This window comes from Panicum hallii, chromosome 4 (genome assembly GCF_002211085.1).
Source record: "Panicum hallii strain FIL2 chromosome 4, PHallii_v3.1, whole genome shotgun sequence".
NCBI classification, from domain to species: domain Eukaryota; kingdom Viridiplantae; phylum Streptophyta; class Magnoliopsida; order Poales; family Poaceae; genus Panicum; species Panicum hallii.
In genome coordinates, this window is record NC_038045.1 from 32,245,386 (window position 1) to 32,260,552 (window position 15,167).

The following is a 15,167-nucleotide window of genomic DNA, read 5'->3' on the forward strand; positions in this document are numbered from 1 at the left end:
TCATTCAAGAGCCGATGGCATCGCATCGGCTTTAAGGTATACCACCCCGGATCTGAAACTGCCCTTCATTTTACTTTACCTTCTGCCAGTCAATCCAGCGCAAACCTCTACAGGCCGATTCCGATCCCCTTTTCGCTCACAAACCCTAGCCGCGAGATCTCCCCTAGTCCTTGAGATATACGCTCGATCTTGCGCCGCCACCCTAGATTCATTCTCCAAGGTTTCGATCCACGTTTCCCGATGGCGGGATCTTCGCGCACCGCCGCCGCCGCCTTTGGTCTGAAGGTAAACTCCGACCCCCATTAATCTAACCTAGCATCCACACATTTTTTACTGCGCCGTTAAATGACCTTTCCCCCGGCAATTTTTTTGGGGTTTTTCAGGCTTCCGATATCTTCTTGCCACATCCTTCCTCCCCCGATTCCTTTTGCCTTGGACCTCGCTCTTACGAAAAACCCATAGATCTGATCTCGTGTGAGGCCAACCGAATCCCCTTTGTGAGCCAGAATGTAGACCTAGAATTCTGGTCGGATAGCCTCCGCGCCTGGCCAAACCCTCCTGAAGGCTGGATGGCTTGGTACAATAGGGTAGCGAACACCTACCAACCCCTGTGGGAATCAATTGGAATAGCCGATGCCTTGTCTTTGTCACTCTCCCCTCTTGAGAAAGATGAAAACCTTCTGAAGACAATCGGCTATTTCTGGTCTGATGCCTTGAATTGCTTCCTCTTTGGGCATAGCCCATTAGCGCCAACACTGTTAGATGTTGTGATGATTACTGGCCTGAACATATCTTCAGCCTGTCCTTCTGCTTACAGTCTCCATGTGGTTCCATACAAATTATCTTCGAAAACTGAATGCACCAACTGGAGCACATACCTGAGCCAACACCAGAAGAGCAAAGGCCCTGTGTCGGAAAAGGAGCATACGGCCTTTCTGAACTTATGACTTGAACACTTCCTTTTCTGTGGTCCTTCCCTTGCCCCGACCAAAAACTATCTTTCCTTGGCTTATGAACTGGCCAAAGGTCAACCCATTGGCCTCGGTAAACTATTTCTAGGGGAACTCTACCGTTATCTTCATCTGATGACTTCCAGCCTCCTTACCCAGAAGAAGATTAGAACCGGTGGCCCGTGGTGGTTCATTCAATTGTGGGCTCGTCTTTACTTCCACAATTCTGATCCTGATTTCCCTTCCTTGGTCGGTAATTCCTTCCCTGATCTGAGTGGGAGACAAATTAGATGTACTAGCTTTGGGCAGGCCCTATACAGTCTCCCTGGCGGGAAACTGAATCCCCCAGATGCTTGCCGTTGGTTCAAGATTTTCTATAAAGGCCTCGCCAACCCGGACTTCCTTCCTTATGCCGACTCTGAGCTCTTTGAGAACCCAGCTACCTTCCGTTTGGCTGATATTGCCGATGATGCTGACACCAGGCATCTTTATTCCATCATGGTTCGGCCTTGCCTTCTCCCAGTCGGCATGAGCACCTCTAACCGGATTCTTAAACCCGGTTATGAGTTTTACCAGCCGGTCGTAGCGGCCCGGCAATTTGGCCTTGCGCAAGTGCCTCCCCACTTCCTTCTCCACCTGCTAACATCCAGCAGGGTAGACCTCCCCGACGCTCTAACCGCCCAGAGGTGCTACAGTCTGTTCACAGACCTTCCCCTGTCCGTTCCTACCAACTTCACCTTCACCTTCTCGGCTGTTGACTTCGATGGATGGTGGACGATGTGGAAAACTCATGTTTTCCGAGGAGCTCTGGGTCCGCTGCTTCAACAGATCGACCCTGAATATGACATCCCTGATGGAGAGGTACCCCCTTTCTGGACTAGCATTCTTTCTTTAAATTGCGTTGGATCCCTCCTGAATCCACCTTACTGCTGCAGCGAGAAGATGGCCCAGAGCCACTAAACGAGGATGGGTCGCTTTTTTGCTTCCGGGCAGTCGCTCCCGTGGTTCTCTTCGGCAGGAACGCACCCCCTCCCTCGAAGAGTGTAATGCAGATCCAACCGAGCACCGCCAAGTTGACCCCAAAGCGGAAACGGCTTTCTGAGGCTGCTGCCCCCCCGGGTCTGTGCTAAGACGAGAAAGACCCTTGTCAGAAAGGTCCGGAAGGGAACCGCGCCGTCTTCTCCCAATCCACCGCCTCCAGTCGCCGACCAGGTTCGGCCCCTCTTTCCGCTTCGCAATCGGGTTTTGTTCATCCCCCTTTTAGTGACACTCTTTTTTCCTGCAGCCTGCTGTTGTAGAAGTCTCCAGCGGGGAGGAACCTCCATGTCAAAAAGGTTCGTCTGTGGAGACGCCAGAGGACGTGGACGTACCCATCAGGGCCTTGATCACCCTTTGCAATCCTGGTGTGACAGACTCGGAAGGCCCTTCTGCATTGGCTGCTGCCCCAACTGCTTCGCTAGGTCTGCAAGTCATTGACTCCTGTCTGGAAGGGCCTTTCCCCGCCTCGGCTATCGCTGATTCCCCTGCACGAGAGGTACGCCCAACGGAGCCGATCGCCGTTTCATCGGCTGTTGCTGATTCCCCTGCACGAGAGGTACGCCCGACGGAGCCGATCGCCATTTCATCGGCTGTTGCTTCTGTAAAGCCGACTGCTGCTCCATCGGCTGTCGCTCCTCCCTCTGGAGGCGCAATCCATGCGGCCTCTGCCGCCACCGCTCATTCCTCGGGAGGGACACCCTCCCGGGAGCCGATCACCCCTTCGTTGGCCATCGCTGCTTCCTCCTCGAGACAGGTACATTTTCTCTCTGTAACTATATATTTTTTTTTTTTTTTTTGTAACGCCTGTCTCATTCTCTTCTCCTTCAGAACCTGGATCTTTCAGAGCTCCTTGCGTTTGACCCTGCCACGATTGGGTCAACCATACTGGAGGCCGATGATTCTTCCTCAGGCCCAACCAGCGCTGCCGATCAACTTCTCCGTGTGAAGGACCTTCTATCGGGCCCTATCTCTGCTTTGATCCAGGATTCTAGTGCAATCAAGCAGATCCTCGACGAGGTTAGCTCCCAGCTCCCTGTCAGCCTCCAGGTCAAACTTTTGCCAGCAGGGTACCTTTCTTCCTTTCAAGCGAAAGTAGCAGAGGCTCGCCGCAGGATCGAGACCCGGCGTTCCCAATCGCTCCTGAGGACCATTATCGCCGAAATATGTCAGTCGATCAACAAGAAGAAAGCCGCACTCGACGCCAAGATCGATACATCTGCTTCCGCCCATCGGCTCCACCTCTTGGAGAAAGAATTGGAAGACCTTGAAGCTAGGGTCCAGGCCACCAAACAGCGCATCCAAGAGGAGAAGAATCTCATCGCGGGTTCCAAGCAGGAGGCAGAAATCCTAACCACTGAACTGAAGACGGACTTGGCCCAGCTGAACAGCTTGAACAAACAGGTGGTGCCGGGGGCGGACGAAGAGGACGAAGCAGTACTTGATGAGGTTGACCGCATCCGTCTTGATGCTATCGCCGCTATCGACGCCTTCCTTCTGCAGCCTTGTCCGAGATGAACCTTGTGTTTGTGTGGTAAACCTGTGGTGTTTTTTATGTAGCGAATCTAAAGTCGATGGTGGCACATCGGCTGTTTGGTAACCTGTGACTTCTGATTACCATAAGCACAATTCTAGAGCCGGTGGCACCGCATCGGCTGTTCTAATCTGATCGGGTCGATCGATACTTGTTGTTCTTTCTTCGTCTCCTATAATGCCGACACCGATCCTCGTCAACTCGGCCTTTGCCCCCCTACTTAGTTTGCTGGTCGCATCGGCTTCATTGTTCATCAGCCCACATACTTGGGAAGTACTTCTTAAGGTGTTGGCCGTTGACTGCTACTGGGAATTTAACGCCGTCCAATTCTTCAAGCATGTACGCATTCCCTGGTAGGACCTGGTCGACCCTGTACGGCCCATGCCAATTTGGAGACCATTTACCATAGGCCGCATCTTTAGTTCCCAGTGGCAATACTGCTTCCCAAACCAAATCTCCCACCTGAAACTCCTTTGGCTTAACCTTTTTATTATATGCACGGGCCACTTTGGCCTTATTTTCCTTGATTTTCTCTAGTGACCATAGCCTGAGTTCCGTGAGATCTTCCACATTGTCGCTCATCAGGGTAGCATACTCTTCAGCGGACAAATCATTCTGGAATTCTACACGCCTTGATCCAGCCGTAACCTCCCACGGTAACACGGCCTCCTGCCCGTAGACCAAGTGGTAAGGAGAAGTTTTTGTCGCTCCGTGACATGATATGCGGTATGCCCAAAGTGCTTCTGATAGGACCTCGTGCCAACGTCTAGGGTACTCATCAATCTTCCTTTTGATCAACTTGATAAGACTCTGGTTGGACGCTTCGGCTTGTCCATTTGCCTGAGCATAATATGGAGGCGATCTAATCAACTTGATTCCCATATCAGCAGCAAACTTCTTGAATTCTTCTGAAATGAAAACCGAGCCACCATCCGTTGTAATAGTCTGTGGAATTCCGAATCTGTGAATGACGTGCTCTTTGACAAACTGAATAACATCCCTGGACGTCACTGACTTCATCGGAACCGCTTCCACCCATTTGGTGAAATAATCTGTGATAGCTAGAATGAACTGATGACCCTTGCTAGATGGGGGATTAATTTTGCCGATCATGTCCATACCCCAGCCTCTGAACGGCCATGGTTTAATGATGGGGTTCATTACGGACGCTGGTACCATCTGGATTTTTCCAAACCTCTGACATGCCTGACACCCTTTATAGTATTTAAAACAATCTTCAAGCATGGTGGGCCAGTAATATCCTGATCGCCTAATCAGCCATTTCATTTTGTGTGCCGATTGATGGGTTCCACACGTTCCTTCATGAACTTCATGCAGGAGCCGATTGGACTCCACTGGCCCCAGACACTTAAGCAGTAACCCCTCTAAGGTCCTGTAGAACATATCGTCCCCTATGAGGACATACTTCATAGCTTTGTATCGTATCCTCTTGGGTGCCCCCCGAGCCGAATCCTTCAAGTAGTTGAAGATATCGGCTCTCCAATCTCCCTGGTCCAGGAAGTATACCTGATGAACTGACTCATCGGCTTTGTACCCTGAAGCCAGCTGTGCTAGATCATTAGCTTCGGCATTCCGAGCCCTGGGTATCCAATAAAAATTAATGTATCTGAACTGGGCTATTAGCTCCTGGCATTGGACCCACATTGGGAACAGCAGTTCGCTTTCGCACCTGTATTCTTCTGTAAGCTGGGAAACTACCAATTTTGAATCCCCAAAAACTTCCACTGCTTCAGCTCCGGCCTCTAAGAGCAATTCCATACCTTTCCGTACCGCCTCATATTCTGCAAGATTATTGGTACAGGCGACAGGTAATCTGATCGAAAAAGAATACGTTGCCCCCGAGGCGATACTAGTAAGATGCCGATGCCGCATCCATCCCCACAAACTGACCCGTCGAAGTACATGGCCCAGGCTCGTATAGAAAGTGCTGCGATATTGGTGTTAACCCTCTCTGCAATAAGATCCGCTAACGCCTGCCCTTTAACTGCTTTCGCAGGTTGATATCGGATATCGAATTCTGATAACGCGAACATCCACTTCCCTAATCGGCCTTTCAAAACAGGAGCCGATAACATATGTTTTATGACATCCGATTTGCAGATGACGACCACTTCAGCCGATAGCAGGATATGGCGAAGCTTGGTGCACGTAAAGAATAAGCATAAACAAAGTTTTTCCATGTCAGAGTACCTTGTTTCCGCATCCAACAATCTTCTGCTGAGATAAAAGACCACCTTTTCTTTGCCATCATACAATTGTACCACCACTGAAGCAATAGAAGTGTTGCCCACTGATAGATATATATGAAACGGTCTATCCTGTTGTGGTGGCACCAGCACAGGCGGCTTTGACAAATACTCTTTGATTTCCTCAAATGCCCGCTGTTGATCTGCCCCCCAGCGGAACTCGTCAGTTGTTCTAGTCTTGACTAACTCCATAAAAGGCTCGATCCGTCCAGACAAATTAGAAATAAATCTCCTGACAAAGTTAATCTTACCAATGAGCTGCTGGAGCTCTTTCTTGGTGGTGGGTGGCACCATGGTGCGTACGGCTTCCTGACTTTTTAGGCCAATCTCTATCCCTCTTTCATGAACCAGAAATCCCAGGAACTGCCCAGCCGACACACCAAAAGCACACTTCTTTGGGTTCATCCGGAGCCCGAACTTTCTAGTTCGTTCCAGAACCCGCCGCAGGTCGTCTAAATGTCCCTCGACCGATGCTGACTTTACCACAACGTCGTCGATATAAATTTCTACTAGATTACCGATCAGATCATGGAAGATATGGTTCATAGCCCGCTGATATGTAGCACCAGCATTCTTCAAGCCGAAAGTCATAACCACGTACTCGAACAAACCCACTGCTCCAGGCACTCTGAACGCAGTCTTGTGTATATCTTCAGGGGCCATGAAGATTTGATTATATCCGGCATTACCATCCATAAAACTCAAAATCTTATGACCGGCGGCAGCGTTGATTAATGTCTCTGCAATGGGCATCGGGTATTCGTCTTTTGGAGTGGCCCTATTAAGATCCCTGAAGTCCACGCACACCCTCCATCGGCCATCTTTCTTCTGCACGGGCACGACGCTCGAAATCCATTCGGCGTACCTGCAAGTCCTGATAAATCCGGCTTCCAGCATCTTTTCTATTTCTTTCTTCACCTCGACCAGAACTTCGGCTTTCATCTGTCGTGCTCGTTGCTGGAACGGCCGAAACCCGCTCTTGAGGGGAAGCCGATGCTCTACTATTTTCCTATCTAGTCCAGGCATCTCTGTGTAATCCCAGGCGAAGCAATCGGCGTATCCCTTTAGCAATGCTATCATCGGCTCTCGTAGTGCTGGGTGTAACTTCTTACTTATGAAGGTTGGTCGTGGCTTATCCCCAGGACCGATATCTATCTCCTCAAGTTCATCAGCCGATGTGAAACCATACCCTAACTTCCCTTCTTCTTCCATTAGATCGACATTGCAAATGGAAAACGGATACAGCATAAAAAAACTCGGCCGATCGTTAAGATCGGCCGTTCCACACATCCCTTTTCTTTCCAAGTTTTTGTACGAAGAACAGGGCCGGCTGTTAATGCTGGCCATTTTATAACACCTACGAAACACATTTATATTTACAACTTCGATCCTTTGGGGCCGATTGCAAGAACCGGCCTTTACGACTCCACTACCTCGTGTTGCCTCCTTTTCCTTTACTCTGTGAGGCCGGTGGATAAGACCAGCCTTACTCCGTTTTTTGTAGCTTCGATGCGATCACACCCTTCCAGGCTCATTCCTGAAATCGGTTCTTGATCTTCCGCATCCCAAATGCTCATGGCCGCATGTGAAATTTCGATCGAGTCGTCTGCCTGGACCACTTCCACCTCATCTCCGTCCCATTGGATCAAACATTGATGCATCATGGAAGGGATGCAGCAATTGGTGTGGATCCAATCCCTACCAAGTAAGACATTGTAGGTGCTCTTGCTGTTGACGACGAAGAACGATGTCGGGACAGTTTTATTTCCGACGGTGAGATCCACACTAAGGACACCTTGGGCTTCTGAAGTCTGGCCGTTAAAATCACTTAGGGTGACATTGGTCTTGATCAAATCTGCGGTGGACCGCCCCAAACGGCGCAGGACTGAGTATGGCATAATGTTGACCGCTGCTCCCGTATCCACCAACATCTTATTCACGGGCTGACCGTTAATAAACCCCTTAAGATACAAAGCTTTCAGGTGTTTGTAATTCTTAGCTTGCGGCTTCTCGAATATCACTGGCCGAGGTCCCAAATCAAGTTGGGCCACCGACGGCTCTTCCTGGGGCTTCGCATGGAATTCTGCAGGAAGCACAAAGACCATGTGTGCATCAGCCGATACCTTCTTGTCGGCTTTCGTTGACTTGAGTCGCCACTCCTTCCGGGGCGGGCGCGACTCCTTTTCCTGCACATAGTTAACTTGTTCTGCCAAATCTGGTCGTGCCTTCCTTAGAGTCTCGATATACTTAGCTTCGGCCTCCTCCAAGCTACGCAGCCGTTGAACCCTGCGCTTCTGGGAACGACTAAGTCCATCGGGACACCAACGAGGACGATGATACCTGTCTTCCTCTTCATCTTCCATTTGTGGTGACCGAACCCGCGCTTGCCGGATTGGGGCAAGTCCTATCCGCTGGAAAACCGAATCCCTTGCTTCCGGTCTCCTTGGTCCACACTCTGGGCAATCCTTGATTGTAGGCAATCGGCTCATACCTGAATCCCAACAGTACCTGAAGAACGGGTAGTGCCAATGATCGCGGGCTTCTTCGTGCTTCCTCAGGCGCTTCCCGGTTCGGCGCTCATACTCCTCTTCTTCAGACTCCCGATGGAGGCGCTGCTGGTACTGGTATTCGTACTTCCTGAGAAGATCAGAAGAAGTTGGCCGTTGGTTCCTTACGTACCTTACTTGCCTTTCTGTAACATATTCACTCTTTTTATTTTGGGGCCGATTGCACAAATCAGCCTCTCCATCTTCGATCTGGTGGCGTGATGCCACCCCCGCCATGTTGATGCCCAGTGCGAAATTGAGTTGTCGCCTTGCCGTCCGATCGTTGCTTTCCACCATATTGACACCAGGGAACGGCTGGGTGTCAACTTTCATAGCGGTCTGTCCCAAGATCAATCGGCCCTGCTCAATAGCCGATTGGATCTGCCGACGAAGCTCCTTACAATCGCTTGTGCTGTGGGTGAAGGAATCATGCCATTTGCAATATGATCTTCCTTTCAAATCTTGCGCCGTAGGGGGTTTGTAACCTTCTGGGAATTTCAACTGTTTTTCTTTCAGCAATAAATCAAAAATTTGTTCCACTTTACTTACATCGAAATCAAACCCCTTTGCCGGTCCTATTTGCTTTACCCATTTGCACGATACAGGATTTGCACCACGAGCCCATTCCGCAACCGATACTTCCGCTTCTTCCTCGGAGTCATCGGCTTCTTCAGTGTCAGCTAGCGCTACTTGGCGCTTAAACTTTTCCTGGTATAGCTCAGGGTGACGCTGCTCATACATCGTCAACTTCTGGACCAGATGTGCTAGTGAAGTAAATTCCAATTGAAAAGCCAGATCTCTAATCGGCTTCAATAACCCTAGAGATGCCAATTCCACAGCTTCCTTTTCTGGGATCCGTGTTGAATAACACCTATTTTTCATCTCCCTGAAGCGTCGAATGAATTCCGCCACAGTTTCTCCACGCTTCTGTCGCATTTGGGCCAGATCGGCAATCCCTGCGTCTGCGGCTTCTGAGTGATACTGAATATGAAATTGTTCTTCCAACTGTTTCCACGTACGGATGGAGTCAGGGCCCAATGACGTATACCACCCGAAGGCCGATCCCGTAAGCGATTGTGAGAAGAACCTTACTCGTAGCGGATCCGACACAGAAATCATACCTAATTGTGCCAAATATCGGCTCACGTGTTCGATAGAACTAGCACCTTCTGCCCCACTGAATTTGGTAAACTCGGGGAGCCGATATTTGGGTGGCAATGGAATTAGGTCATAATCACTCGGATACGGCTTTGTATAGCCGATCGCTCTCCTTTTTGGCAAAATACCAAACTGATCCCTCAGGATAGCACCAATCTGTTCCGCTGTTTGTAATCCGGGGGCCGAGTGCACACTATCATGACTCGGCCCTGTAGCATAGGTTGCTAACCAAGCTTGCTTATCCGCGTCAGCTCCAGGAACCCCTCCAGCTACTTTCTGTGAGAGATGCATTGGGTTATTGCTATCCGGGATGTATGCGCACATGTAACCATGTGGGATTTCCTTGGGCGGTTCGTTGAAGAACTGGTGGTCTGTAGGATCACCTCCCACTTTGTAAACCACGTATGCTGGAGCACCATGTGATTCCGCTGCTGCAAGCGCATAAGGCAAAGGAGGCCTAGTCTGAAACGGCAACTCTCCCTTATGGCTTCCTAGAGCGGGCCCAGTCGGAGAATGTTGATGCTTCATTATTTCTTGGACCACCCGTAAAGCCACACGCTCAAAAGCATTAACCAGACTTTCAGAATGCCGGTGCAGCGAATGAGCCACTGCATAATTCACCTCCTGCCGCAAAGCTCTGGTACGATCCTCGGACGGGATAGACAGATCCACTCCATCAAGAGCACCCTCAGGTGAAAAACCTCTCCACCTGATACCATGGTTGCGAGTTTTCTCGAAAGAGCCGATGAGATCGGCTTCAAACTGAGCCTTGATTTCGTCGTACCTTTGCTTGTGCTCAGCAGAAAGCTCCTCATAAGAGATCGGATCCTCCCTTGCCATCTTGTTGACTACCACTGACGGAGTCAATAAAGATGACGAAGTCGATGAAGAAGATGCCGATGATGATAACGAAGTCGATGAAGAAGGTCCCACTGGGCGTGCCAGAATGTGTTGTCGGTCAAAACCCGCCGGCGGGCAGCGACAGGCAACACGAGGAGCCGGGAGGCTTCCGGGACGGCTGGTGGGCCCCGGTCCCTCGGTCAACGGCCCAGTGATCTGGCGCGCGCCCTGGCTGAGAGTCGCTAGGCGTGCCACCTGATCCTACACCCGATCAGGAAGGTGTGACGTGTCCAACTCCTGCATGCACAGACATATGTATAGGTCAATCCGAGCCGTGATCGGCTCATTACCTCCTCCCCGGCATCGGCTATGAAGAGCCGATTGCGTCAATACCGGATCGGATCTTTAGAACAGGCAACAAGGAAACTGGTACGTATGTATACATCTAAATAAAACTTGCTTCATAAATGCAATCTAATCCAATCCACAACAACTAAGCCCTCACTACACGATCGGAACATCCTACACGTGATTGAGCCTAATAGATACACAAAAACATCGACAAAACGATCTAAACAGAGAGCGAGAAAACAACTAAAAGCCGATTCCCGAACACCCTCTATTCAAACAAAAGCCGATACAGAGCATACTATCGGATCATTCAATTCGTTTGCAAGGCCTAATCGTGCACATGTTGAACCAAACTTCTAAATACATAGAAGCCAGCCATAACAGATTGAATCTACTGACGACTACGAAACAAGATAAAACCATCATACCCACGAACAGGTACGATGATCAAACATGCGAGAGCAATGCATGAAGCACAATGAAAGCATCAAAGAAAAGATTACTCAACGCATGCTAAGATAAATAACGCTACTCGCCATCTACAAGGCTTCAGCACGAGCAACGTATGAGCGAACGAGCAAGGGTAACGCTACCCCGATCACGCAAGACGTGATCGGGGTCGCGTGGCGCTTACCCGATGAAGAACCCTAAGCAGGGGAGGCGATACGCCGAGAGTTGATGATGATTGATTTTTTTTTCTCGTTTATTCATGGTACATATTTATAGTCCGTAGACTTGTTCTCTTTAACTAACCCTAACCTAACACAACACGAATCTTAACTGTTTACTCCTGATTCACGCGGCTTTATGGCCTTCATTTTCCACGCGGGCCCAACCCGCAAGCTTTGTCACGACCGCCTTCCAAGCCCATCTTGCTCCGTGGCCTATTTCTGACCTGGTCAAAATACGGTGATAACAGAATTATATACTTCCTAAATCGTGCATGTTGCTATTACTCAGGGTCACCAAGGAGGATGACAAGGACACGCCGAGACTGAACCAGAGAGGATAACTACGTCGAACCAGTTCGGCCTGGCAGAACTGTCATGAAGAAACAGTCATATCTCTTGATTCATAGAAGCTGTGAAGGTCCATGAGTACTTGTTGGAAAGGTGTTGAAGTCAACTTTCTAATGCCACTAAGTGCCAAGTGCTTTAGAGCTTCCAGCTTGGCAGCCGAATGCTTTTGGTGCAGACTGTTCAGAAGATCAATAGTCAGCCTGATATCCAAGTTTCCGTGAGAAACTGTATCACTCTACAATATTTCGTGAAGCATGCTACACATGGTGTGAAAGGTTATCAAATTAGCTTTCCAACGCATTTGGTCCCACGTCTTTTGGATGTTCCTAGGTGGAGTTATGATTAAAACATTGAAGACCACTCAAAAGGCCAGAAGACACGCGGGAAATTGACGACCACTGCATGAATGATCAAGCCAGTTGGACTTCCACCTTCCCACGTGGCTCTTTCAGTTCACATCTATTTTTAGAGACTAGTTTTTAGTATAAATACCCCTTATTTGTAAGCCAAGAACAACTTTTTTTATGAATTAAGATTATTCCAGTGATATTTGCAGCCGAGCTGCTTGAGTGTCTTACTCAACCCTTGTTCTTCCTTGTTCTGCTTGAACTTGTGGAGAGATCTCTCTGAGATCCACTAATTCGTGCTCTGCGGGTTCCAGTACGGCTGCCCCGTCTTGTGTGGATTAGCTCCAATTGTGGTTCTGCGGTCGTTCGGAGATCGAGTCGAAGTCTTCGCGGTTTCGGTGTCTCTCTCCCCATCGCTTGGTCGCATCCAACCTTGGCCAGGTGTAAAGCCTTTACCCCACTGAATTTTTTTTCAGCAAGTTATTCCCGTTACCAAAAACCTACTGTCGTGAAGATCGGGCCACCCTTCGCCGAACCAATTCGGTGCATATCAGGATTCCTCTCGGGTCGGAGATCCGGGGGCTGGGGTAGTCGAAGCTGGTGTCAGCTGGAGGTCCGCGGCGCTTGTAGCTCTAACGAAGTTGAAGCTAGTCAGCGTACAAGTCGAAAGTTCAAAATATGTGTTGTGCAACCAGAGGCAGACTTACAATATCAATTTCTTCTTGATGGCTCTTTTCATCCGCACGGCCTGTCATGGTGTTTCCATTGCGGGCGGCGGGACTTCACCAGCCAACGGCGCAGTCCCCGCCACGGCAATGGTGACGGCCGCGGCGGCCGATGGGGTTGTCTCTTCTTTTTCGGGCTCGGCCCGGGAGGAGGAGCCGGAAGGACTACAGGAGGACATTGTAAGTACGACATAATATCAGCATATGGCAATACAGTAAGGCAAGCAACAAGTACCCGGAAGATTCGACTTCTTGCGCCTTCTGCTTCCGCACTATCCGATGACCTTGCGGCACCAGCGGCAAAGCGCCGGTCAACCCCACGATCAGCTCAGAGGGGTTGTCCAGACGTGTTTCCTCTTCAGCTTCCTCCCCTGCCTGGGAGCCCACATCCTCGGTGGACCCACTGCTGCGTTGAGCTACGGCAATGCGAGCTCTTTTTGCCTCAACAGCGGCACTGGGGAGGAGGTGGTCCGGCCGGGGGATATCAGGTCGCGGTGGGTAGCTGCGGTACAGCTCTGTATGTCCCTGCAGAAGATTCTTCGGTTAAGTAATGGAGTAACAGAGGTCGTTTTCAACAAAAAAAAGTCGAATACTCACCGGTTTGGGCGGATTTCGCGCGGAAAACAAAGTTGGCACATACGGCATGGCGTCCACGTCTAGCAACACCTGCTGAACTCGCTGGAGCGCGACTTCATCTGACAATTCCTCTGCGCACATGCGAGAAGGATCAACGGGGCCTGTGTGCTCGAATCCCAGGCGATGGCGTTGCTGGATTGGCTGAACGCGGTGTTTGAAAAATGCGAACATGACGGAGGCACCGGTCACTCCCTTCTTCTTCTGTGCCTCTATGCTGTCCAGTAGTTCCCTGACCTAATCCATGTCCCCATCGGAAGGTTCAAGATTCCACTCTGGCCTCACTATAGGCGGTCTGTTTGATTTCGCTGGGAGGTGGGGAGCATGGTTCTCGATATCAAACCAATGATTCTTCCATCCGGGAAGGTTGAAGGGGAATTTGTATGTGAGATATTTGTCGCCGGCCTGCTGACGCAGTTGGATGCCGGCGCCCCCCGCAACAGAAAGGTTCTTTGATGTGGGCTGTGGTTTGATACGGAAGAGAAAGCGGAAAAGATCCCAGTGGGGTTCGATTCCGAGGAAAGCTTCGCAGAAATAGATAAAATTTGAAATGTGGCAGATAGAATTCAGGTTGAGGTGATGAAACTCAAGCCCGTAGTAATATAGAAGGCCCCGGAAGAAAGAACAAGAGGGGAGGGCCAATCCCCGTTCGGCAAAATGGAGAAATGTGACGATTTCGTCAACATTCTCCATGGGGAAAGGTTCACGGTAAGAGGGGCGCCAGTTGACAAAGTTCTTTTCTTGCAGTAACCCCTCAGAAACAAGTTTGTTTAGATCGTTGAGGGAGCACTTACTGTGTGTCCACTCCGCGGTCGATGGCTGCGCTTCTTTCTTCTTCCCTTCGATCTCTGACTTCTTGGGCGCCATCTCCGATTCGCTTGCCACGAGATGCTCGGGGGCTGCGGGGAGAGGGGCGGGGAGGTTGGAGCGGGAGGATTTCTTTGGGGGGATGGCGGCGGCGCTTGGCCTTGATTGGGGATTTTGGCGGTTCTTGGCAAAATGCAGATTGAAAGCACAGTTTTTTCCCACTGTTATCGCGGGGTTAAATAACCAGCGTGGTGGGGAAAAGTTACCGTTCCGAAGTTCAAGGGTCATTTTTTGGGAATATTCCGAAGATGAGGGGTCATTTGGTGGACTGTTTGGATTAAATATTCGATTAATCATTTTCTCAGGGCTAATTAGCCCGAAAAAAGGGGTTTTTCGGGTTCACGATCTAATTTCCATCATTTGTATCATCATTTTGGTAATTTCTCAAGTCGTCATTTTTTAGTCTGCATGCCACGGTTTTTGGATCCTTATCTCCAAATTTGTGGGATTTTGATTCAAGGCTCGGGGGCTGCGGGATACGTGGCATCGACTATTTATTTTTTCAAATTTCTTTGAAAGATAAGGAGGATTACAGACTAATGAGACCCTCAGCCTGATTCTCCGATTCAACCTAAGGCTCGGGGGCTACTCCATATGGAGTGCGATTTTTAAATCGCACACCATGATAAAAATTCGGGGCATGAGCACCTCATAGCTTCGATGCAGCTAAGCAAGTACTCGAAGAAGGACTTCAAGACGAAGCTTCAGAAGAAGTCGAAGACTACTTCAAAGGTACTCGATGAGCCTGCAGTACTCAGCTACGAAGAGCTCGGGGGCTTGTCAGACCCGGGGCCACGGGACTGGGTACATGACGTAGTTTAAAGAGGTTTAGGAGATTAAGTCCGTCTTATCTCTTATTCATCTTGTTTATCTCTTATTTATTCCGTTTAAATAG